This window comes from Globicephala melas, chromosome 7, assembly GCF_963455315.2.
Source record: "Globicephala melas chromosome 7, mGloMel1.2, whole genome shotgun sequence".
NCBI classification, from domain to species: Eukaryota; Metazoa; Chordata; class Mammalia; order Artiodactyla; family Delphinidae; genus Globicephala; species Globicephala melas.
This window is the reverse complement of record NC_083320.1, coordinates 56077822-56103039: the sequence shown is the minus strand read 5'-3', so window position 1 is coordinate 56103039 and position 25218 is coordinate 56077822. Positions and strand designations below refer to the sequence as shown.

The 25218-nt window shown below is 42.1% G+C and overlaps 1 long non-coding RNA gene across 5 annotated transcripts in view; it reads right to left on the bottom strand.

Moving 5' to 3' along the window:
- Positions 1-25218, bottom strand: part of LOC115849690 (uncharacterized) — a 422316-nt gene that overhangs the window by 32265 nt on the left and 364833 nt on the right. For 3 of the 5 annotated variants that reach the window (XR_009564596.1, XR_009564593.1, XR_009564597.1), the window contains exons 5-9: positions 21815-21967; positions 19655-19897; positions 12465-12552; positions 11158-11328; positions 7631-7727 (exon numbers count right to left, since the gene is read on the bottom strand). This is a non-coding gene — a long non-coding RNA (uncharacterized lncRNA). The remainder of the gene's footprint in view (positions 1-7630; positions 7728-11157; positions 11329-12464; positions 12553-19654; positions 19898-21814; positions 21968-25218) is intronic. The other 2 variants (XR_009564595.1, XR_009564594.1) reach the window with 1 other exon arrangement.

Here is a 25218-nt window from a genome sequence, read left to right as displayed (position 1 = left end):
CAGGCAGCTAGCAATAATCGTGTTCCTTTTCCAAGGAAGGAACTGTGTCTGCCTGTTCTCTGTACATGATTTGAGGCTTATACCCATATTAATGATGATACCTCTTCCATCAATATCTTGGATTATTATCAGTGTCTGGGAGAAATTTTATTGGCTGCTGCAGTTCACTGAGAATTAATCGATATGACACGCTTACTCTACATGAACTTGGAAAAAAGTCTATCGAGTGAGTGATTTAATTCACTTTATGTTAATTATAAATTATGCCAGGAAACACTATTAAGGGTAGACTTGTTTCCAGCTCTTGGACTGTACATGTGAGCAGTTTGTACTTCCGACATTCTGGATACCCTGACTTTGACTGGCTGGCTAACACCTTAGGAAAGGCATTAATTTGGCATTCCCACCAATATCTGCGACGTGGCGTGTTCTTAAACAAATTAGGCCAGAAGGAGGCAGCAACACAGCCCACTTATCTTTATTTGTAATTTAAGCAACAGGATGAGAGACAACCTCCAAATTGGATAATTAAAAATATTTACCCGCACTCTGTATGTTTTAAATAATCTCCTGAGTGTTTCATAAAACTGCAAAGGAAGGGGGTGGGGTGACCGGCTGACAAACCAAATGGAAAATGAAAGATGACTTTGGAAAGAGAATGTAAAGAGTTACTGGCCGCATCCTAGAGAACTCTTTATTTTCATTTCCTGTTCGATGCTGCTGATGAGTAGATTCCTCGCAATTCTCCCTCTCGGTGAGCACGCACTAGTACTTTTATTAAAAGAAGTCCACCAGAATGCGGGTAGTTGTTATGCAAGAGCAGTAACTCACATAATGGGGGATGGCATTTCTTTCCACTTGTGCTGCTCCGCTGGTTCTAATAGCAACCTGGAGCTCAATTTCCTCCTCAAGAACAAGGCATTTCATGTGGAATGTCAATTATTAAAATGCAGTGTCCCGTGTCTTACTTCTCACTAGATGAATTCATTTGCAAAATTTGCTAATTTATGCAAATGATCCTTAACCTGTAACTGCCTGGAATCTATTTTACCGTTTCTGGCTTTTGGCAGCTTGGAGCCTAGGTGCAGGAAGGAAATCCATTAATGCAGAATTTGTCAATTCTGTCATCATTATATTGGTGATTGAGTTGTTACTGACCCCCCCCCCAAAAAAAACCCACCATCACCAATAACAACAGATAAAAATGTGCTATTAAGTGGAAGCCAGCTGACAGCTGGAGCTGAGAAATCTAGAGATTAAATGAAAGATAAACTAGGATGAGAGGATCTGGTACCTGCATGTCTTGACACCCTGAGTAATGTTAGAAGCGAATCATCTCCTTTTTGGGAGAAACTAACTGGTTAATAACCCAAGGAGGGCCTATCAGCTACTGACTAAGACAGATATAGATAGTAGCCAGGTAAGAAATTTCTTCCTGAGAGTAAAAACTGAACTGGCCTGGGTTTTAGTAAATACAAAGCACAATTTTTAATTTTGGGCCATGGTTACATGTAAGACAAGGCAGCAAAAAAGGGATGTTTGTCAAGAAGGGGATCGCTGCATATGTGTGTGTGTGCACGGGTCTGCGTATGTGTACGCATTCAGATCTGGGGGTACAAGTGGACCTGCCTGATGTTTCTGTGTCTGAATGTGTGTTCCCACAGGTACTGCATACATCAGATCTTGAGGCGTTACTCCGGATGAGTTGGAGTTTGTACGTTCGTACATCAGTGGTACCATGTTTTAATCAACTGTTCTGAAAAGAGATGCTGCAGTTCTGCCCCCACTGGCCCTGACGGTTACACAGTCTCTTTTTATAAATAGTGTTGAAAAAGAGCTTTCTGCAAACCTCAGAGTTGCTTTTCCTTTTTTTTTTTTGAGGTCATGGAAAGGATTCAGATTCCCGGCCTGGCTTCTGAATCCGCAGGAAATGGGATACATCACATCGTTTTTATTGTGTTCTTCATTCTGGTAAGTTTCCAAAGGCCACTTCATTCAGCAGTTGAGCAAGCTGGATTGGATAAGCCCGGGAGACTTGACCAGGGAAGCAGACGGTCGCAGTGTTTGTGTGTGTGCGTGTGTGTGTGGAATAAGCATAGGTGAGCTCTAGTCTGGACACCCTCCCTGGGCGACTGATGCAGAATCTACCCATCAAGCAGTGCCTCCACCCCAGATTCCTTCATAGCACAGACCACTTTCCACTGTCATCCATGATTTCTTTTGCTTGACCTTTGACTTATCTGAATCCATGCTACACGTACATGGCCACAAACTGTCCTTGTAACCTGCTCTTCCGACTGCTGGGTTGTATTTTCCTCTTTCAAGTGTACCAATAGTTGCAAAGTGGATGGGGGCATTTGCTGTGGATATTGGAATGGATTCTTTCAACTCCACAAGGGATTTCAATTAAAGAGATAAAAGAGAATCTGCCCTTGGTAAAATGGACAATTACCACTTCAAGGAACCTGTCCAAACTCTAGAAGAATAATATGAGAGGACACATTTAATCACTCACTTTGCTCCTGTTTCTTTCAGAATCATTTCTCTTTAAATCTACTGAGGGAGATATTCCTTCTGGCCCACAGGATGCCAAAATGACTTGATGATTTATTTATGCAACACTTGGCAGCCCATAGTCCAGTTTGTGGCTGAAGCTGAATTTTATGAGCCTTCCCCTAGTGAGTATATTTTAACATTGTATTAAAAATATATCTTTTGAAAACCTCAGTCATGTTTGGCTCAGCCTCGGGCCCTGAGAAAGACAGTGACAGAAGTGAGGAATTAATATTGCTAAGGACTTAGCTAGTGAAATTTTTATTGTAGGAGATTAGAAAAGTGTAAAGTTTTTATTTGGGGAAGGGAAAAATGGTATTGAGACCTAAATGCTTTAGTGATATCGACTGTGACCTTTTCTATTTATAGCAATTCATCTGGTCAGTAAACAATTTATTGGGCTTCTACTATGTTCCAGGAAGTATTCTAGGCCTAGAGGACTGTGGCGAAAAAGACAAGCACTGCCTCATCTCTTCTGGAACAGACATATCAGAGAAAGGAGATGGATAATAAACAGGTAAATAAATACTATAGGTGAACAGAATGGTTTCAAATCACAATAACAGTAAGTCCCATATAATAAAGAGGAACTTTGAGCTGAGACTTGGCCTGGGGTGCAGAGAATTTCTATATTCACCCAAGAAGATAGCTTCTGTAATGTCAAATCAGAAAAGTAGAAGATCTGACAAAATAATTTCCTGAACAGTTTTGCTTCTTCAAAATCTAGCTCAAGGGCTTCCCTGGTGGTGCAGCCGTTGAGAATCTGCCTGCTAATGCAGGGGACACGGGTTTGAGCCCTGGTCTGGGAGGATCCCGCATGCTGCGGAGTGACTGGGCCCGTGAGCCACAACTACTGAGCCTGCGCATCTGGAGCCTGTGCTCCGCAACAAGAGAGGCCGCGATAGTAAGAGGCCCGCGCACCGTGATGAAGAGTGGGCCCCGTTTGCCACAACTAGAGAAAGCCCTCGCACAGAAACGAAGACCCAACACAGCAAAAATAAATTAATTAATTAATAAACTCCTACCCCCAACGTTTTCTTTAAAAAACAACAACAACAATCTAGCTCAAAATAAAAATATATTGTCAAACTCAAATGAAAGGGTTTAGACCTTGAAGAAACCAAGATGGTCAGGCAGCTACTTCTAGAAGTAGCTTTGTAGTTTAGCATCATGGATTTAAGTTCAAAGATGTAGTTTGGCTCTTATTGCTGACACAGTGGAGACAGATTTCACTTCACTTAAATTACTACTGAAAAGTGAAGGTCAAAGGAAAGCCTGGGATTGTGTCTAAGTCTAGGCCAGAAGATATCAGGGGTCTTGTTATTTTTAAAAACCATAGCCAAGAACAATCACTAAAGCTGAGACTCAGATGTGAGCAATTATAATCTAGACCTTTGCTTCTTAGGAATCGCTGGCCAAGGAATGAAAAATCAGTAAACTCACTGAAATCATATTAGTATCTCTTTTTAGTAAACAAAGATCTTTTCTCAGAACAAAATTTCAAGGGATTCATCACTCATAAAGGAATAGATATAATTATTACCATGTAACATCAATTGTCAAAAGCATTTTAATTAATTTATTGGGTACTAATAATGTATAAGGATACTGCATAGAACATGCAATTAGATGCTTTTCTGCCTATTAAATGTCTAATCATAATTTAACAGATAGACACAGTTCGACATTCTTAAGCTGAAGTGAATATTTCTTTATTTGTAGTTTGCGGGCCTCTCACTGCTGTGACCTCTCCCGTTGTGGAGCACAGGCTCCGGACGAGCAGGCTCAGCGGCCATGGCTCATGGGCCCAGCTGCTCCGGGACATGTGGGATCCTCCCGGACCGGGGCATGAACCCGTGTCCCCTGCATCAGCAGGTGGACTCTCAACCACTGTGCCACCAGGGAAGCCCTATCTTTAAAGAAAAAACATCGTTATTGTAACTTCTCCACAATGTAGTCTTCAATGCCTGTGCCAGTCCATGAGAAACTTATGTGTGTGTCACTGTATGTTTCACTGAAGGTACTCAAGCATACACTTGAGTTAGGATTACAGTAATTTTGTTGTCCAAAGTATCAAGGGAGAGAAGGTTTGATCTAATAGGCGTCCCTCCCGAACTGTCATGTACACAACTACGTGCTATAATGAGCTGTTAGGGAAACCTTGGGTATGGTCAGGCTACATATTCTTGAGAATGTGGAAGGATTCTCCTGCTCTATTCCAGTCAGGGCTCATGATGCTTCTTGAGGTGACAATAACAGATAAATTCTGGACTCCACTCAGGCCATAACTCACAACCCGAAGCAAACTTGGATAGTCTGGTTCATCTACTTTCCAGGGGAGTTCCTCAATTGGTTAAATGTCTGGATCTCCTGGGATTTTATAAAAAATGTTCTCACAGAGAGCCAAAACCCTTTGGTTCTTTCTCTACCTCTTGGTACTATATTGAATCAATCTCACCCCTCTTCTACATGATGGCTGGCTTCTTTGGTTATTCTAGAAAATTCTAAGTCAAAGCTCTAGGGACGCTAACACTCTTAAGCAAGGGATACCATAGTACTGATGGAAAGGTATAGCTTCAGAGTCAGCTAGAACTGAATTTGAATATCACACTTTCTGTGTGAACTTGGGCAGATATACACTACTCCTTGAGCCTGAGTTTCCTTATTTGTAAAATGGAAATGATCATAACTACTTTACAGGACGTTGTGAGGATTAAATGAGAAAACAGCCCAAAACTAAGCATCTAGTAGTTGCTCAAAACTGCAAGCCCCCTTACCTTTTGACTCTCAAGTACCTTGCCTTATAAATATCCCTCCATCTCATACATCATTTCACGTCACAGGTATTCAAAGTGGATTTTATGCCTCAGTTTCATCGGGCTGCATATTTCATCTGAAATTTCTAAGTACTTCACTGGTATAGTGAAGTCCTCTAACATCTAGAGTCGTTGTATAAATGGAAAAGGGAAGAACAGTATTAATTTCCTTCTAATACGGTTTAAGTTTAACTCACCTTATATTGCATATAGCATAATGGGGAATGGGGCCACCATGTATTATCCTCCAAGGCGATATTAAATTCCATTTTGCAGTTAGGACTTAGGATCTTTGTCATAGTAAAGTCACACTTCAAAAAGTAAAAAATGTGGACCGACATTTGCTGAGTTATGTTCTCAGTACCATGGGAACCAATCAAGTTGATTTAATTAATTCATTAATTTCCCATCGAGGGCAGCCTTGTCACTTTCACAGGGCAGGGATTTGGGCCCTTTTAATTAATGTGACTTCTTAGACGCAAGATTCTGGATAGAATCTGTGAGTCCTTTGGCACAGCCTATTTTCCTCACAGTTATCTAGACAGGATCAGTGTTGTTACTTCAAGAGTTATACAATGGAATGGGGGGAGTTATAGGTAATCCCTTCTTCTGAACTAGCTTGAAATAAAAATTAAATGGGCCTTGAGCGTTTGTGAATTGCAGTGTTTCATTGGGGCCATGGAACACTAAGTGAGGCTCAGAAAAAGGGTGTTAATTCAGGCCTAATCATTTAATTCCACTCTGTTATGTGCCGTATTTATTGCCCTCCTGGATCTGTTTTCTATGGCCTGATAAAGAGACAGTGATTCTCTGAAGCTCAGTCAGGGACCATTTTATTTATATCGTTAGTTAGTCCAATAAAAGCACTGGCTTCAGATTCCTGCTGTTACTTTCTGTTTTGTAGCCCTGTCGTTAACTATGAAAATGCTGATGGGGTTTTCATCTTTTGGGCTGGAGTCGCTTTGCAGTTGAATGAGGGACTTGTAAGGACAGGGGATGGTGAGGACCATATTGATAGTAGAAAAGTCCAGTTTGGTGTAACCAGATAGATATGCAAATTGACTGGGAGTCAACTCAGGTTTTAGCAGCAAACGTGAACTTGCCTTTGTTAAATGTGTTGGTGTGAACATTTGATCGACATTTTTTAGCGTGAACTTAGACCTGTCTAGGCTGTGATTCTGTTTGTGAACCAGACAGGTTAAAATTTTTTTTAATCAAAAACTTGCTGCGATTCTCTCCAAAGTGAAAATAGTTCTAATTTCACACAAAAGGAAATGGAATGTAGCTCTATCTAAAGTTGTTTGCATATATCAAGCAAAGGAGAAGTGATGAAAAACAGACAAAAAATGCAATAAATCACACTTCAGATCCTCTTCTCTAAAAATAGTTTTAACTGTGCAGTTCAAGTGATTAATTGATTGTTTTCCTAACAGTCTGTAAAGTGCTGTAAAGAGGCCCAGAATGAGGAAATGATGGTGGAAACAGATTTATAGAGGTCACTTGAATTAACGATATGGCAATCAGATGATAACACAGGTGCATTAATGTAACATACTGTGTAATCACCAGTGTTTCCAATGGAGTTAATGTGTAGTTATGCATGTAATAATAGACATTATATAGTAGATACACAATTAGCTCGTGTCATTGGTGTGTAGTGCACAAATGACGCAAATCATTATTGTTGTTTCAACGCTAAAAGTGAGAACATTTCGAGGACCAAGGGGCCTCTCGATCAGACAGATCATCTTAAGCTTCTCTAAAGCATACATTCAGCAAGGAAATGTGAAAAGTATTAACAGTCAACAGTTTCTGTACCTATGCTGATATTTAGATGTTTGGAGCAGTTAGCACTGAAGAAAGGTGTATTTGAGGAATGTGGTTGAAATAACATGAGCAGATGTGCTTGTAAGTGTAAATATAAATAACCAAAATTTATTATATTCTCATTGAAAGATAAGAAATAAATATTCGGGCTTCCCTGGTGGCGCAGTGGTTGAGTCCGCCTGCCGATGCAGGGGACACGGGTTCATTCCCTGGTCCGGGAAGATCCCATATGCCGCGGAGCGGCTGGGCCTGTGATCCATGGCGCTGAGCCTGCACGTGTGTCCGGAGCCTGTGCTCCACAACAAGAGAGGCCACAACAGTGAGAGGCAAAAAAAAAAAAAAAAAAAAAAGAAAGAAATATTCCTTCATTTTGCCAAAAAGGATTTGTTTACCATTTTCTATGGGAGAAAGACAGCTAAAGATTTAGGTCGTACCTCTAAGCACCGGGTGGAACCTGATGATTCCAGAAATCCTCCCAGTTCCAATATGGTAGAAGGAGGTGGCAGAAATTTCCACAACCCAGAAAGCCATCTGAGGGGGATACAATGAACAATTTGTCAAATTCTCTTAAATACAGAGAGATATACCCTTGAATTGTGGAACATCTTTTTTAGAGTATTTGCTAAGTCCTCATTGGCTCCATCCTACTACCATGTTCTTTAGCACTGCATGGATGGGGTGGGGGAGACAGGAGGGCTGTGCTGTGTACAAGGACATCTGACATGGTAACAGCACTTAGTGCTTTAGAATTTATGAATCACTTTCTTATGAATGATCACATTTGATGTTCAAAACAAACTTGTGGAGCAGGTAGGCGAGGTATCTCCATTTTACAGATGTGGTAACTGAGTCTCACAGAGCTCATATGGCTGGCCCAAGGTCCGCTGTGGAGAAGATGGGAGAGTCAGGTCTTTTCATCCTTAATCCAGTACAATTCCACTGAATCAAGATTGAGAGGAGCTGTGTAAAAGGATAATAAATGGCCCCAGTCATGTCCCTGCCCATTCTAAAACTTTTCAACTTCTGTGGTAAATGTTAAATTGTGGATTTTAGAGAGGAAAGGAGCTTAGATAATCAAAAAAAGATTTCAAAGAAGATGTGGGGAGTGCATGGGAGGGGGTCTGGAGAGAATGGTAGAGACGTTGGAGGCTGATGGAATGGAAGATGCTGGATGGAGGGTGCAGCATCCTGGGGGTCAGAGGATGTGGCAGCCACAGAGGGTTTGCAAAAGGAAGCAATAGGAAATGTGTACTGAACACTAGGCAGTACCCAAATGACAGAGTCCTTGAATGCAAGCTTGAGAGTTTGTTTGGAAGAATGTGAGGAACCACTGAAAGTTTTGAGTAGGAGAATGATGTCATAAAAATGACCTTTATGGGGATTAGCCCAGTGGTACTCAAGAATAAGTAGCTATAGTTGGCAAAGTCACAGCTACGAGACCACAGCAATTGTCCAAACATGAGAGAGAAACTAATACTGCTCAAGAGGGTATACAATCACAAGGATTTAATAATTCTCTGGTGAATTAGAAAAACAATTTTCAAGTGTTCTAAAGTATTTAAATAAATCAGTCACAGCTGCTCCCCATTCTCGAGAAATAACTCCAAATTAAGCTCCGCTTTCAGAAGACATGAAAAGCAAAATTAGGCAATCATCTAAAATCCGGGACAATAGCCTATACTTAATAAGTGCTCAATAAATTTTTCTTATAATTTTGATGAAAATAGTATCTAATTCAATCAAGAAAAATCATATATCTCTAGATGGCCAGCTTTTTAAGATATCGATACTTTTGTTAAAATATGACTTATAAAGCTGCTTTAACTTTTCTATGTATTTTAAATGTACAGATGTAGAGAAAATGAATACTAAATTTGGAGGCAAATAGAGAACATTTTTTTCTTTATGAGCTGAGTGACACTGAATAGGATAGTAGTAGAAAAAAATAAATTTAACGTTTTGAATTGAATCTAGAATCTATTTTTTTTTAAGATTTTTTTTGATGTGGACCATTTTTAAAGTCTTTATTGAATTTGTTACACTATTGCTTCTGTTTTCTGTTTTGGTTTTTGGACCCTGAGGCATGTGGGATCTTAGCTCCCCGACCAGGGATCGAACCCGCACCTGCTTCATTGGAAGGTGAAGTCTTAACCACTGGACTGCCAGGGAAGTCCCTAGAATCTGTATTACAGAGAATTCCATAAAACTTTGGTATTTGCTAAGGGACAATTTCAATTAATTGAACTACATGGCCTTAAGATCAGTAAATTCTATTAGTCCTAGAAAGCCTTGGGCTAAATTATGGACTAAGATAAATTAGCTTTTGGAGATACCTGATTCTTCCATATAAATTGTCACACTGGCTGGATACTCTTGATGAGCAGGTTCTGTAACATCTCTGGGTCTCTGTTTTCTCATCTGGGAAATGGGGATGATAATAGTAGTGGCAGTACTTTCACAGATAAACTATACAAATGTTAGCCACTTTTCTGAATCTTTCCCTGATCCCTTCTGTGTGCTCCCTGCGCCCTGTCACGCCCTGTGCCCTCATGATGTCTTCTGGGCAACACTTCATTCTCCCCTCACCCATAGGAAAGGTTACTTGTCCTGAGTTCCAGCTCATCCTACTCAGTACCCTGATTTTGGTTACTTGATAATCTGCTGCAGGCCAAGATGTTAATGAATGTGAATGTATCTATTTACCAGCCATTCCTGACACCTTGTTTGCATTTTGTCAGGGCTTAAAAGCCTTAAGCCAAACAATGAAAATAGTATTAATTTTAGTTTCTTCAATTGGCTAATGAGGAAGATTCTGGAGGGGAGAGATGGAAGGAGGGCCTAAATCTGGCTACACATAAGGCAGACTCTGGGGAGAGCCTGGCTTCGGGGCGGTCCTTTAGTGGCTCCATAATCAACACCCAATATTGTGGCTGTTTCAGCCATAAGCCTATTTCCCCTCCAGGTCGGTCCCGTGCACCAGGAAGAGTTTTCTAGTTAATAAAATGTGCTGCCATCCCTTTCACCTTTAGAAAACATGAGGGATGCCCTTGTTGAGTTCAGCATCTACGCTTCCTGTAGGTTTTATGGCAAGGGGCTGCGTCCCGGTGTCCCATGTTCCAGCTACAGTAAGGGCCCAGTGGGTCTTCCTCCTGCGTTTACAAAAAGGGGCCTTGAACCCACAGCCATGCTCCCAGTTGCTGGAGAAATGTGGCCCTGCATCCCTGAAAGACAGGCTCTTTCCACTCAAACCAATTGTGGCACTTGCTTCCCTCAGCCCTGGAGCCTACCTACAGCTGTGTTTACTGAAGTGCGACTGTAATTTGCTACAGCATGCCAGTGTATTAATAGACAATTATTTATTGCAAATCTGGACCATTTATACTGTTTACTGGCTGACACAATGTAAAATTTTGATCCAAATGTTAATGTGTCCATGACATTGCATAATTCTGTTCCATGCCATGGTTTTTTCTCTTCTAAATGAATCGAATTTGCAGTACAAGGAAATGGCATTTTTAATGGATGAGTGATTTACAGCCTCAAACTTATAAGGCTATTATTTGTGTAACTAAGGGAGAGTTGACTAATTGCAATAACACAGCAAATTAGACAAATTTAGGATTGTACTGGGAATAAATTCATGGGGAGAAAATGAAAATAACTCACAAAGTTCTTAAAGGGTAACTGAATAAATCTCACTTTAGCTGTACAGGGCGATTGTATTTTGGGGGGAGATCAGGCACCTTTGAGGCCAAACAGACTTATAAATATTCAATTGAGTAGAACATAGATAAAAATTACCTCTTCATAAAGAACCATATGTGTAGGAGACAGCACTTCCAATTCTCCAAATGTTTACTGAAATTGCCTACACAAATGTTTTCAGCAGTTGGGTGAAAACAAAGAGCTTTATAGTTATGTGTTATTTTCATGAAAAAGACACGAATTTTAGCATATTTACCTTCTATTTGTTGAGCATGCAACACAATGCCAAGGAAGAATGATTTCCTAATGGAGACCTTCATGATTTTTCAGAATAAAACTTGTGCATCAGCAAAAATAATATTTCTTTCTTTCCGAGGTATTCCACTTAGGTTGTTTATATTGATTCCTGTTATTCTGTTGCCTCTGCCTACAGAGAGATTGTTAAGATAAAAAGTGCCTCAATGCAGCTCTAATTAAATCTCTGAGCACTAAACTCTGATGCCTAAACACAAGGATATTCAAAATGAAGATTCCTTCAGTATTTTAGTCCAGGTGGCTCCCACAGATTAATGAAGAGAGAAAACAGATGTGGGGGGCTCTAAGAATAACGATAAAATATGTGTGTCCTTCCAAATTACATACAAGATGGCCTTCTCTTCTCCTGAAGGCAAGATCCTCCCTCTCCCCTGTTAAAAACCATCCCCAGAATGGCCAGGACAAAGGACAAGCGCTTTAGCGTGGGGCACTTGGTCCCTTGAACCTCTACACCACCCCTCCTGCTGGTCCCCCTCTGCCCCTGCCTTCCCTTCCCACAGCAGCCCCCTCACCCTACATGTGAACAGTAAGCTCCAGATGACTTGGAATTCTTGGAACAGGCCATCCACAGCTTATCTCTGACTGGGGGGGCCTTTGTACATCCCTGTTTGTTCCCTCTGCTTGTGATGTCCTCCCTACTCTGCCTGGCTCTTACGCTCCAGGAGTGGGTTCAGATGACATCTCTGGGAAACCTCTGCTGAGCCCTCCAGCTAGACGTCTGCCCCTGCTTCCCCTATTAGAGCACATCCACACCCAGGTGAGAGCCTTGCTTCTTTAACCACCTTCTCCACTGGGCTGGAAGCTCCTGGAGGGCATGGCTTGTCCTCTTTACTGGACTTGGCCACAGAGTACACACACAGTAAATATATGAGGAATAAATGAAATACCTATTGAATATCTACTTTGCCTCAGGCACTTAACAAGGCCTGTGAAGGATGTAACAAATGGTCTGCACGTGCTCCCCTCTCCCAAATAGAGTAGCTTATAATTAAGTAAGGGTGATATGAGAAGATCAGAAACAACAAAGCAGAATTTGATAAGGACCACAGTAAAGGCAAAACTTGCTACAGGGTTTCAGAATAGTGAGATTCATTCTTTAAAAATCATTATGTGACTATTAAAAATCCTCCTCCTGCATCCCATCTATTCAGTCAGTCACTAAAGATTGATGTTATTTGTATGAGTTGATTGATTCTACCCTCTCTTCATGGCTACTAACACCACCGGGTTTACACCATCATAGCTCACCTGTACCACGGCAACAGCTCTACTGGTCTCTTGCTCCCAGCTTTCTCTTCTTCAAATCCAACCTCCACACAGCACTGGAGAAGGGGGTCTATTTAAAACAAAAATCAGCAATCAGCTGCTTGTAGTTCCTACACACATAACACTCTGTGTGTCCCCTGTGTCTGCAATGCCATTCTGACCCACTACATTTTCTTTCCCACTCCTCCTTTAAAACCCAGTTCAGGTTGTTTAATGGGTACAGAGTTTCTGTTTGTCATGATGAGAAAGTTCTGGAAATAGATAGTGATGATGGTTGTACAACATTGTGAAGTATTTGATGCCACTGAATTGCATACTCAAAACTGGTTAAAATGGTAAATTCTATGTTATGTATCTTATACCACAATAAAAAAAGAGGATAGACTTCCGGGAAGATGGCGGAAGAGTAAGACGCGGAGATCACCTTCCTCCCCACAGATACACCAGAAATACATCTACGCGTGGAACAACTCCTACGGAGCACCTACTGAACGCTGGCAGAAGACCTCAGACCTCCCAAAAGGCAAGGAACCCCCCACGTACCTGGTTAGGGCAAAAGAAAAAACTAAACAGAGACAAAAGGATAGGGACGGGTCCTGCACCAGCGGGAGAGAGCTGTGAAGGAGGAAAAGTGTCCACACACTAGGAAGCCCCTTCGCGGGTGGAGACTTCGGGAGGCGGAGTGGGGGAGCTTGGGAGCCGCGGAGGAGAGCACAGCAACAGGGGTGCGGAGGGCAAAGCGGACAGATTCCAGCGCAGAGGATCGGGCTGACCGGAACTCACCAGCCGAGAGGCTTGTCTGCTCGCCCGCCGGGGCGGGCGGGACTGGGAGCTGAGGCTCCGGCTTTTGTCGGAGCGCCGGGAGAGGACTGAGGTTGGCGGCGTGAACACAGCCTGCAGGGCGTTAGTGCACCGCGGCTAGCCGGGAGAGAGTCCGGGGAAAAGTCTGGACCTGCCGAAGAGGCAGGAGACTTTTGCGTCCCTCTTTGTTTCCTGGTGCACGGGGAGAGGGGATTGAGGGCGCTGCTTGGGAGAGCTCCGGGGACGGGCGCGAGCCGCGGCTGGAGGTGTGGAGCCCAGAGACGGACATGGGACGCTAGGGCCGCTGCTGCCGCCACCAGGAGGCCTGTGTGCGAACGCGGGTCGCTGGCCACACGCCCTTCCGGGGAGCCTGTGCAGCCCGCCACTGCCGGGGTCCCGGGATCCAGGGACGGCTCCCCCGGGAGGGCGCGCGGCGCGCCTCAGGCTGCAGCGTCGCGCCGGCCTCTGCCGCTGCAGGCCCGCCCCGCACTCAGAGCCTCCGAATCAGCGGCTCCTTTAACCCCGTCCTGTCTGAGCAAAGAACAGACGCCCTCCGGCGACCTACACGCAGAGGCGGGGCCAAATCCAAAGCTGAGCCCCTGGGAGCTGTGAGAACAAAGAAGAGAAAGGGAAATCTCTCCCAGCAGCCTCAGAAGCAGCGGATTAAAGCTCCACAATCAACTTGATATACCCTGCATCTGTGGAATACCTGAATAGTCAAGGAATCATCCCAAATTAAGGAGCCCTGTGGATGAAAGGCTCTTGGTGCTGCAGCCAGGAGTCAGTGCTGTGCCTCTGAGGTGGGAGAGCCAACTTCAGGACACTGGTCCACAAGAGGCCTCCCAGCTGCACATAATATCAAACAGCAAAAATCTCCGAGAGATCTCCATCTCAACGCCAGCACCCAGCTTCACTCAACGACCAGCAAGCTACAGTGCTGGACATCCTATGCCAAACAACTAGCAAGACAGGAACACAACCCCACCCATTAGCAGAGAGGCTGCCCAAAATCATAATAAGTCTACAGACACCCCAAAACACACCACCAGACGTGGACCTGCCCACCAGAAAGACAAGATCCAGCCTCATCCACCAGAACACAGGCACTAGTACCCTCCACCAGGAAGCCGACACAACCCACTGAACCAACCTTAGCCACTGGGGACAGACACAAAAAACAACAGGAACTACGAACCTTCAGCCTGCAAAAAAGGAGACCACAAACACAGTAAGATAAGCAAAATGAAAAGACAGAAAAACACACAGCAGATGAAGGAGCAAGATAAAAACCCACCAGACCTAACAAATGAAGAGGAAATAGGCAGTCTACCGGAAAAAGAATTCAGAATAATGATAGTAAGGTTGATCCGAAATCTTGGAGATAGAATGGACAATAGAATGGACAAAATGCAAGAATCAGTTAACAAGGACCTAGAAGAACTAAAGATGAAACAAGCAACGATGAACAACACAATAAATGAAATTAAAAGTACTCTAGATGGGATCAATAGCAGAATAACTGAGGCAGAAGAACGGATAAGTGACCTGGAAGATAAAATAGTGGAAATAACTACTGCAGAGCAGAATAAAGAAAAAAGAATGAAAAGAACTGAGGACAGTCTCAGAGACCTCTGGGACAACATTAAACGCACCAACATTCGAATTATAGGGGTTCCAGAAGAAGAAGAGAAAAAGAAAGGGACTGAGAAAATATTTGAAGAGATTATAGTTGAAAACTTCCCTAATATGGGAAAGGAAATAGTTAATCAAGTCCAGGAAGCACAGAGAGTCCCATACAGGATAAATCCAAGGAGAAATACGCCAAGACACATATTAATCAAACTGTCAAAAATTAAATACAAAGAAAACATATTAAAAGCAGCAAGGGAAAAACAACAAATAACACACAAGGGAATCCCCATAAGGTTAACAGCTGATCTTTCAGCAGAAACTCTGCAAGCCAGAAGGGACTGGCAGGACATATTTAAAGTATTGAAGGAGAAAAACCTGCAACCAAGATTACTCTACCCAGCAAGGATCTCATTCAGATTTGATGGAGAAATTAAAACCTTTTCAGACAAGCAAAAGCTGAGAGAGTTCAGCACCACCAAACCAGCTCTACAACAACTGCTAAAGGAACTTCTCTAGGCAAGAAACACAAAAGAAGGAAAAGACCTACAATAACAAACCCAAAACAATTAAGAAAATGGGAATGGGAACACACATATCGATAATTACCTTAAATGTAAATGGACTAAATGCTCCCACCAAAAGACACAGATTGGCTGAATGGATACAAAAACAAGACCCATATATTTGCTGTCTACAAGAGACCCACTTCAGACCTAGAGACACATACAGACTGAAAGTAAGGGGATGGAAAAAGGTATTTCATGCAAATGGAAACCAAAAGAAAGCTGGAGTAGCAATTCTCATATAAGTTATATATATATATATATATATGTAGTTTGCTTGAGTGCAGTGTTTTTTGTTTTCTGTACTGAATTCATTAGCATGGGTCGGTATAAAATTTAGCATAGGTCAATATGTAATTTGTAAACTAATAAGGTCTTAAAAGTGAGGAATTAAATCTTTTAAATTTAATTATTTATTGTAAAGAGCAGAATAGCATACATAAACAGGTGCCTAAGGAAAACTTGTATTCTAATATGGAACTCTCATGAACACCTTTTTTTTTTTCTTCTAACGGTATGATAGTAGGCCATTTGATTATTTTTATGGCTTTAACTTTACAACAATGAAATATTCGTAAATTTTAAAAAGTATTTTTCTTTATTTGATGCGGGTGGGATACTGGAGAAATGAAAGGTCAAACACCTATTGAGGAATCCATACTTGTCTATATATTGTGTACTTTTATTTCAAGAACTGATTTAAAATTCCTAAAAGGATGCTATAATAAGTTATTATGCCATTTTACAGACTGAATTAAGTGAATTTCAGGGAGGTATGAAACTTGCCTAAGGCTATCCAGCTACCAAGCGGTAGAAGTGAGAATTAAATCCAGGTATACCTATCAAAAAATAAAAAAATAAAAAAATAAAAAAAGAGGATAGTGACTATTAAAAATAAAAAATCATTATCTTCTCTTTGTTTCTCTCTCATGTTCTCTGAAATCAAGCAGACCAGGAATTAAATCCTCATTCAACAACTTATTAACAATGTGATGCTAGATGGTTTACTTTACCTGAGCCTCAATTTCCTCATCTGCAAAATGAAGACAATATTATTTACATTACAGGGTGCTGTGACGATTAAGAGAGGGCTAGTGCCCAGAAAAGGCTCAGCAAATGGTGCTGGGAATATTTCAAGAGGATGTGCTACTTGTTTGCTCAGGCCTGCTCTACTGTACTTCAGGCTTTATTATTCAGCATCTCATATTTTACCTGTTGGGGTAGGAGCCTTATCTGCTTATTGGCATAGAGCCCATAGCTCATCTTCAAATTTGGACACAATATACTCAGCTCCTTTCAAAACTGATTGTAAATTAATACTTGGAAGGGCTGCCCTACTACCAATAGGCTTTCATTTGGGATTTTTGAAATTTTAATGACTCAGGAACAGAAATCATAGCTTACACTCTGCAGGTAGTCAAAGACTTTTTGTTGAATTTGATGGGAGAACTTAAAAATCTGAATTATTTGTTCAGCACCTATTTACTAAGTTCTTGGATAGACCTTCTTGCTGTATCCATCTTTCCTTCCACAGACTTTTATCTAGAATGGAGAAATGTCAGGGGGAAATGGAAAGCAGTTAGCAACTGCAGCAAGGTAGACAACAGTGATGTAATGACCGGTTGAAATTGAATCAGACTTTAATATTAATTGTAGTGTCCGTGTCAGATTGAAGGACCAAACACCACTGCTGTAATTTACATGGTAAAGGAAGCCAAGACTACTGGCCACCATATTAATAGTAGACCCAGGGCTATACAGTGATCAAGAATTTGGGTTGAAAAATTAGACAGGCCTACAGAGCTGTGTGACTGTACAAATTACCTAATCTTTTTAAACCCCAGATTCTTCAGCCATTTCATAGGGATTGTAAAACCTACTTTGGGAGATTACTTTGTGACTTAATTGAGACAATGCACATAAAACACTTAACACAGTAAGAACTCAATGCATGGATATTTTTATTACCATTTTGAAGATAAGTCATGGAATCTGTGGCATTTTGAAATACATTAAGTTAAGGATGCCTGTTTGATAGAGAAGATTTTTACATTACTCTTACTCAACTGAATGCCCAGTCTATAATTGTTAGACAGTGCAACCTTGCCTTCCTCCAGACTGCCAGAGAAGGAGGCAGGTGTTAAACACACATGGAAGAAAAAAGATCAATAGACCCCAAGGTCCTAAATAAATCAATGCAAATAGAAATTTTGCATTACTTGTTGAATATACTCAGCTACCACCTTCAGTACATGTGACATTGCTTAGTCTTGCTTTCTTTGCCATCATGCAAGATTAGAATGTGGAAATATTAAAGAAATTAAAAAGGAAAGAAACATTTTTTAAGCTTTATCTCAGAGAAGCCTGGAGAGCAGTTTGGCTCAGGCCTCTGCATTCAGGAAGAGCCTTCAGTTAGTCTTTGAACGTCTTTTCTAATCTGTAACCACCCACAAAGACACACTGACAGAGTTAAAGAAAACACATGTCAGACAAAATTCAACCTGGGTCCCCATGTTGGATCACAAGGCTTGCAACAACTATTAAGGAATATTATTTACATGTTATTTAAATACGTTTAGAACAACAGTTATCTTGTCTGAAATATTTTGTGGTAAAGGCATGAAATCTGTTTATTAATTGAAAATATACGCCACAAGCTTTGTAACCCTGTTTAGATGTTTCTTCACTTCGTAATACTTAGAACCTCTGAAAACAGAAGTAGCCTGGGCCACTACCTTGTCATGTAAGGGGTCACGCCCTTCCTAATGCACGCATCTGATTAATGCCTGATTCTGATCAACAGGGGGAAACTACCCCTTTCCCTATTAAATGCATCTGTTTTACTTTCACATCGCATCCAAGAAGAGAAGCCATAAACAGGAATATATTGGTTAAGAGCCAGTTTTTAATTGTGTCCAATGGAAGAATTCCTTGGGAGTTGCGTAGGGCTGTTCATCACTGATGAATATCAAGAGGAATTCAGATTTTATATTATTTGTTCTAAACCAGAACATTTTACTTATTGTTCATAATACACATTGAAAGCAGACACCAAAATGGCTCATTTGGAGCCTTTCTGTGCTCACCCGCTAATGCACATTAACGCCAGTACACATTCCGTATTACAGATCCATAAAATGCATTTGCATAATATTGAAATTATAATCCCAAATGTGTAGTAAAAACCTTTATGAAAAATTGTTACTGCTCAGCTACTATACAGTGACTAATTTTTAATCTTCAGCCTCTCAGCTGCAAGTAAAGATGGGGTATACTTTAAATAAAACCCTCAAGAGTAGGAGCCTGGAACTGAGGTCTCCTTTTTTTTTTTTTGCGGTACGCGGGCCTCTCCCGTTGTGGAGCACAGGCTCCAGACCCGCAAGCTCAGCAGCCATGGCTCACGGGCCCAGCCGCTCCACAGCATGTGGGATCTTCCCGGACCAGGGCACGAACCCGTGTCCCCTGCATCGGCAGGCGGACTCTCAACCACTGCGCCACCAGGGAAGCCCTCCTTTCTTTTAAGTACGATATTTTTAGGCGGAGAAATATTATCTCTACCACGTTAAACAGTTGCCTGCACAGTGATTCTGGTCTTTTGTGGACTGGTGTCTTGACTTTTTAGATTTGGTTGAGAAGTATCGCTAACTTACCAGCCTAGTGTCCGCAATGGGATGAGGGTCTCTCTCGTGACCCCACTAGAGGGTCTCTGCCTCATCCATGTAGGAACCAGCTGGGAAAGAGTCAGAGTGGCTGAGGTGGCAAGTATTTTGGCAGAGAACCCACTGGCCATGGTCTTTTGATCCAGTCTCTGTGCTCAGCATTGTGGCAGACTCTTGATTAGATTATAACAAAGAGCCCTCGTATTAATTCAGTAAGGTAGATATATATCCCTTATGATGAAACAGCCTAGAATGGTTGCACACTTTCATCTCTCATCTCTCAGAGGTAGGCCCATACCTGCTAACTACCATATTCCAACTGCTGCACTCAATTGTAGTGTTAAGTACAGATGCTTGATTCTTCCTTCAAGTGATTCCACAACTGTGTTTTCAAATAATTTTCAGAGAGTTCTAGCTGAGACTTTCCAGAATTAATGTTGCTGAGTTACATTTCTACCAGGCTTTATTGACACAGACCTTAATAAAGGGAACCCCAATGGTTGGGCTGAACACTCACCTTGTGCCTAGTGGGGCCTGGTCAGAGTGTTTCCTCTATGGAAGTGGTCATCCCTTGGCCATTGGCCCCTCTAGGCTTTTCCCATGGTCCTAGCAGAAGTTTAGCCCTCTGTGCAACCTCAGGAAGCTCTACTCAATTCACGTTTATATGGCAACCAAATTGTGAAGCAAGGACATGTTCTCTAGTATCCTCTCACCAGGCTCTGCCACTTTCTTCCTCTTTTCTCTCTTCTGAAATTTAAAGCTGCAGGAAGGAGAAGAGAAAACAGAGTCAAACAGGCCTGTCCTCACTGGATGCCACCTTATACTAGGGGCTTCCTGACAAAGATGGAGGGAGAACAGAAATGACACAGAATAAATCTCCTACTTTATTTGGGGGATTTTAGCTTGGAAAAAAGGTTTTCTTATTTCCCTAGTCATTTATTTTGGTTTATTTAATTTAGTAAGTATACAGTGCAAATCCAAAAGGTATAATAGTTCAAAAGTTATTTTTTATACTGTGAAAAGTCTCTTTTCTACTTCTTAAAACCAACAGGAGCATATTATACATTATATTCTAATCTTTTCATTTATTAGTATCTTTGAGATCCTTTTTACAGGGACGTATAGAGCTGCCTCTTTCTTTTAACACATATGTGCCTTAACTCATTTAATCAGTCGTCTTTTTTTTTTTGCAGTACGCGGGCCTCTCACTGTGTGGCCTCTCCCGTTGCGGAGCACAGGCTCCAGACGCGCAGGCTCAGTGGCCATGGCTCACGGGCCCAGCCACTCCGCGGCATGTGGGATCCTCCCGGACCGGGGCACGAACCCGTGTCCCCTGCATCGGCAGGTGGACTCTCAACCACTGCGCCACCAGGGAAGCCCTAATCAGTCTTCTTTGGATGGAAATTTAAGTTGTTCCCCATTATTTGCTATTACAAACACTGCTGCAGTAAATCACTAATTCTTAGGTCCTTTTGAAACATGTGACTAGATCTGTAAGATAAAGTCCTGGAAATGTAATTGTAGGAACAGAGAGATATACACTTTAATTTTGGTGGATTTTGAAAAACTATCCACCATGGAGACTGCACCAATTTACAGTCCCCCCTTCCCCAACCCACCAACACCACATGAGAATTCCTTAGCTTAACCTTTTCTATCAGGAGGGTCTAGTAAGCGATGACTAGGACCTGACGGAAGATGGCTTCAGAGGAAGGCTGTATAGAGGCCTGGCTTGGTGGATGGCAGCTGGACTTTAGGCTGTTCCTAGGCATGTGACAAAATGAGAAAGACTGGGAAACTCTTGATGAGCCCATTCTATTCATTTCAAACTAGTCTGAAATAAACCCAAACATATGGGTCTCTTGTCTGCTGCTAAAAATCTCCAGGAGGTAAATTCCACAGCCTTCTTGGGTAAACTATTTGGACTTCTCACAACTCTTCTGAAAGTCAGGACATTTTTCCTTATGTGTAATATAAATCTTTCCTGCACTCATCCACTTGTGAAAAACGTGTGCTAACATTTCCCCAAAGCAATGCAAGTTCAACTAGCCAGACAACATGATGCTATAATTTCATGGCTAGAGTATGTATCCTCCTTTTTTAAAAAATAGCATACATCCCCTAAATCATTTTAGAAATCTTTAATGCATACACAAGGGATAGCATGAGTGTTTTCTTTTAAATCTGTTTTTAACCTGGCTATGGACTTTATAGAGACTGTGTGTATGTGTGTGTGCATATAAAATTTTGCTATGCCCTCTTGTTTTATAATTATAAAGTTATCTTACTTTCTTGTTAGATGCTGATTAATATATAGCTTTCTTAATAACACTTCCGATATCACTTCTGCTGAATGAGAAAGTGTCGCTGTAACTGAGAGGTTTGTAGGTTATTTCCGAGTGTGTCTTTCTTCCTCTGTTGAGATACAATAACTATTTCAGGAACATTTGGCATCCAAAAATTCTCAGCATTGTACAAATTAAAACATCTGCTTATACTTTGACACCCTCATTCTTCAAAGGTTAGTTGGATTTGCGGTTGCTTTGTTCAACAAGACTGCTCTTAGAGCCCAAGGATGCACATTTAATTATTGGGAAGATATGTTTGACAGAGCTGTGGGGGGAAAATCACCCTTCATATTAGGACCAGCATTAACATTTTTATAGAATGAGATTACCTGAGAGTCAAAGAAGGGGGTAACTCCAGGAAAATAATACGAATCTATTCGGTCACTGGTCTTCCGCTGATTTACAAGACTCCAGCCAACGACTCTTTGCTCCGTTGCGTAGAACTCATCAGTTTGCTCTCAAGCTGGCATTGCTGATTTCTGCTGAGGTTAAAGACAGCAAAGTAAACTCTGCTTCCAACAATAAATAACAGAGGGAGTTATTCTTTTCACTCAAACAGGCTTTAGATCGCAGCAGACAGCTACAACCAGGTGCATTTAGCTACATTTGTCATTGCCACGAATGCAAAACATGTAAAGAATCTGCTGCAAAAGGGTCTCTAGCCAGCCCTTTTCCACCTTAAATATCCTTCCATCCCCAACTCTGGTTGAGCCGTGGTCACCCAACACCAGAAGGAAGGGCCAAGGTGCCTGTGGTAACAGCAGCATCTCCTGACTGGTTTGTTGATTTACACAGGTCACTGGTGCCAGCTAGCAGATTGTACACTGGAAGTCTTTCTGTGTCTCTGGCCAAAGACTGGTAATCTCCCTGGGCAATGCCGAGATAACACACGTCAAGAGGCAGCAGTGGCTGGTAAGCCAACTCATCACTCACTTTGCCCTACCGCCCCGCCTGGCCTGCTCTTGCTGCAGCCTTTTCATTGCCATTCCAGAAGCCGACAGACCTTAGCTGTTGGACTGGGAGGGAAGGGAGAGAAGGGGGAATACAGAACATAGGCAGCAAGAGGGATTTGGTGAGGCAGGAACCAGCAGGTGAACAATGACTCATTTGGAAACGTGCAGCTGGGTGTGTGTTATTTGCATATCAGGGACCCTTTGTTAAAGTGGCTTGCCCAGCTGTGTGGGCGCATCCGTGTGAGGGTTGATGTGGAGGGGGAGATGAATTCTCAGGAGAGCGGAGTTACTTCCTATCTAATTTGTGCACAAGTTGGGGGAAGGCGCTCTCATCCGGGATCCGCTGCAGAAAAGCTTCGAGGTCCTGAGATTTATTTTCCTTCTGCCAAGTATATTATTTCCAAACTCGCCTTTTCAAAATCTTGCAAATTCCCTTGAAAAATGATTTAACAATTTAATGAAAACAACAGTGAAACAAAAGCCATGTTGATGAGGAACAGAGGTAAGGCTGGGTTGGAAATGAGTGACGAACCTCGTAATGAGGTGTGCAGCTTTGTATATTAAGCGATTTCTCTGAGGTACTTTTCCAGATGTGATGGAATACATTTATTTTTGTGCTCATCTGAACTGAAATAATACAAATGAGATACTAAAAAGATATGATTACGTGCAGAAGTAGGCGAAGAATTTAGAATCCCAATTCCATAAGTTAACAGCTGTGCGTGAAGCAGTTCAAAACTGCTTTGAGTCTGCAGGTTGCCCGGGAACTTCTGTCAAGCTTGTATGGACCAGTGATGATCAACGTGTGAATCCTGCATGTTGATAGTTCAAGGCGACTTTATTTCAGGCACAAATAAATAGCTGGTAGTAAGAAGTCCTTCCCCACCTGAAAGCCTGCAGTATGGCTGAATACAGCCACTGTGGTAGTGCAATAAAACGGGATGAGTTTTAAACTACCAGATGGTACCCTGTACAGTGCCTGAAATAAAATGGAGAATTAGGGTGCCCTAAGGTGTGCACAGAAAAGGCAATTACATGAAATAAATGGGCCTCAGGCCTACAGGATGCTCAAGTATGCTACACAGAAGACAAATAGTACATCTGGTGAACAGATTTTATCACACGCTGGAAAGCCATAAAGCATGCCGTCGAATATCAGATCCCCATCTCACAATGACATTTTACCTGTGTTGGTATTCAGCGCTGTTTATTTTAAAAGGTGCTGTAATTTCAATGATGTGTTTTAAAATCCTCCTTAACATTGTTTTCAACTACATACTATTTTTGTGGGGACAGATTGACACAACGCACTAAGATTTTGTGGACAAGTAGCCACTCTGGTCTCAGGGGATCCTGTTTTTATTTCATTTATCTCATTGCTGATGTGATTTTAGTAATAGGATTATACTTGTCAGCACTCCCTGTTTGGGAAAATGCCAGCGTATTTTTAATGCTAGTTCCCACATCTCCATTTCATTGTCTGTCACCGCACTAGAGTTCCCCTCCACACCCCACCCCCTTTTCCTTAACGTCAAAGAAAAAACAATTTTAGGTGGTGAGGGTTTGCAAGGAGAATTCACTGGCCCATAGCCCTTTCTTATTTCTTCTCCACAAATGCAAATCTGTTTTCTGTTTGAAAATTGTGTGTTCCTTTTCTATTGTAAAAACAAAAAATACTGAGGAACACGTACATTCATTATTGTTTTAAGAGTTGCTGTAATAAAATCCTCTCAGTACTTAAAGGTAGTTTTAGTGCCCCTCCTAGGATTCATTCTAGCTTTGATAATTGGGTAATTGCATCCCCTCCTCCACCAAGAAATATTTTCACCCAATTAAGTTTAAAACTATAATAAATTTTAAAGAATTATAGTCTAAAAATTCATACCCTAGAACCAGTATTAAGTAGGAATATTAATCTTAAGCCGTGGAGCAGTGCAGCCTGTTTATATGCTTCTCTGCCTTCTGTGCAGCGTCCTAGCTCCTCAGAGCTGCCACTGGCAGTGTGGCTTCCCTGAGTGCTGGGCATGAGCTGCAGGGGCCCAGAAACTAGTGCCCTTCACTGCCTGTACGATCCCTTGACTTCCACGTTCCAGTCTTTCTTTGTTTCCAGATAGCATTATTCAACCCTTCACCCATTCATTCATTCATTCCTTCCTGTCCTGTAGCTTCTAATTGAGCGGCAAGGCCCAAGCCTGGAGCTGAGGCTGGGCATGGAAGGTGCCCAGGATCCACAAGGTTCGTGCAGGGCTCACACTCGACTCCTTCCCATCTGCTCCACAAACCAATGTGTCCAGATCAACTTTCCAGGGCACTATTACAAGGTAAACCCTCTGTTGCATATACTGTCTATGCTAAAGGGCGACCTAGTGACCCAGGGCACTAACCACATCGTTCGCATGTGTAGTAAATGGGGAGCAGCACCTAGAAGGTAGCCCAGGAGTTCACATTTTAAGCTCCAGCCCACTAGAGACACACAAACCTCCTGGTCCCTCCTCAACAAAAAAGTGCAGTCACAGCCCCCAAAGCCAGTAGATTTTGGCAACAGGAATGCTTGGGGCCCTGGAGCCAGCAGCAGGGACAAAAGGACACCACTGGCACAGCCGAAGGCAAGGTCTGGGAGAAAGGAAAAGAGCAGGAGAGACTTAGTGCAGCCACAGCAGGAGAGAGTGAGGCAGGGAACTGATTACCAGGGGAAGAAAGAGAACCAAAAGGAGAAACTCAGTAGGCCCAGCTGGCGGAGAGGAGAGACCAGATCCTGTTCTCTGGGGACAGGCAAACCG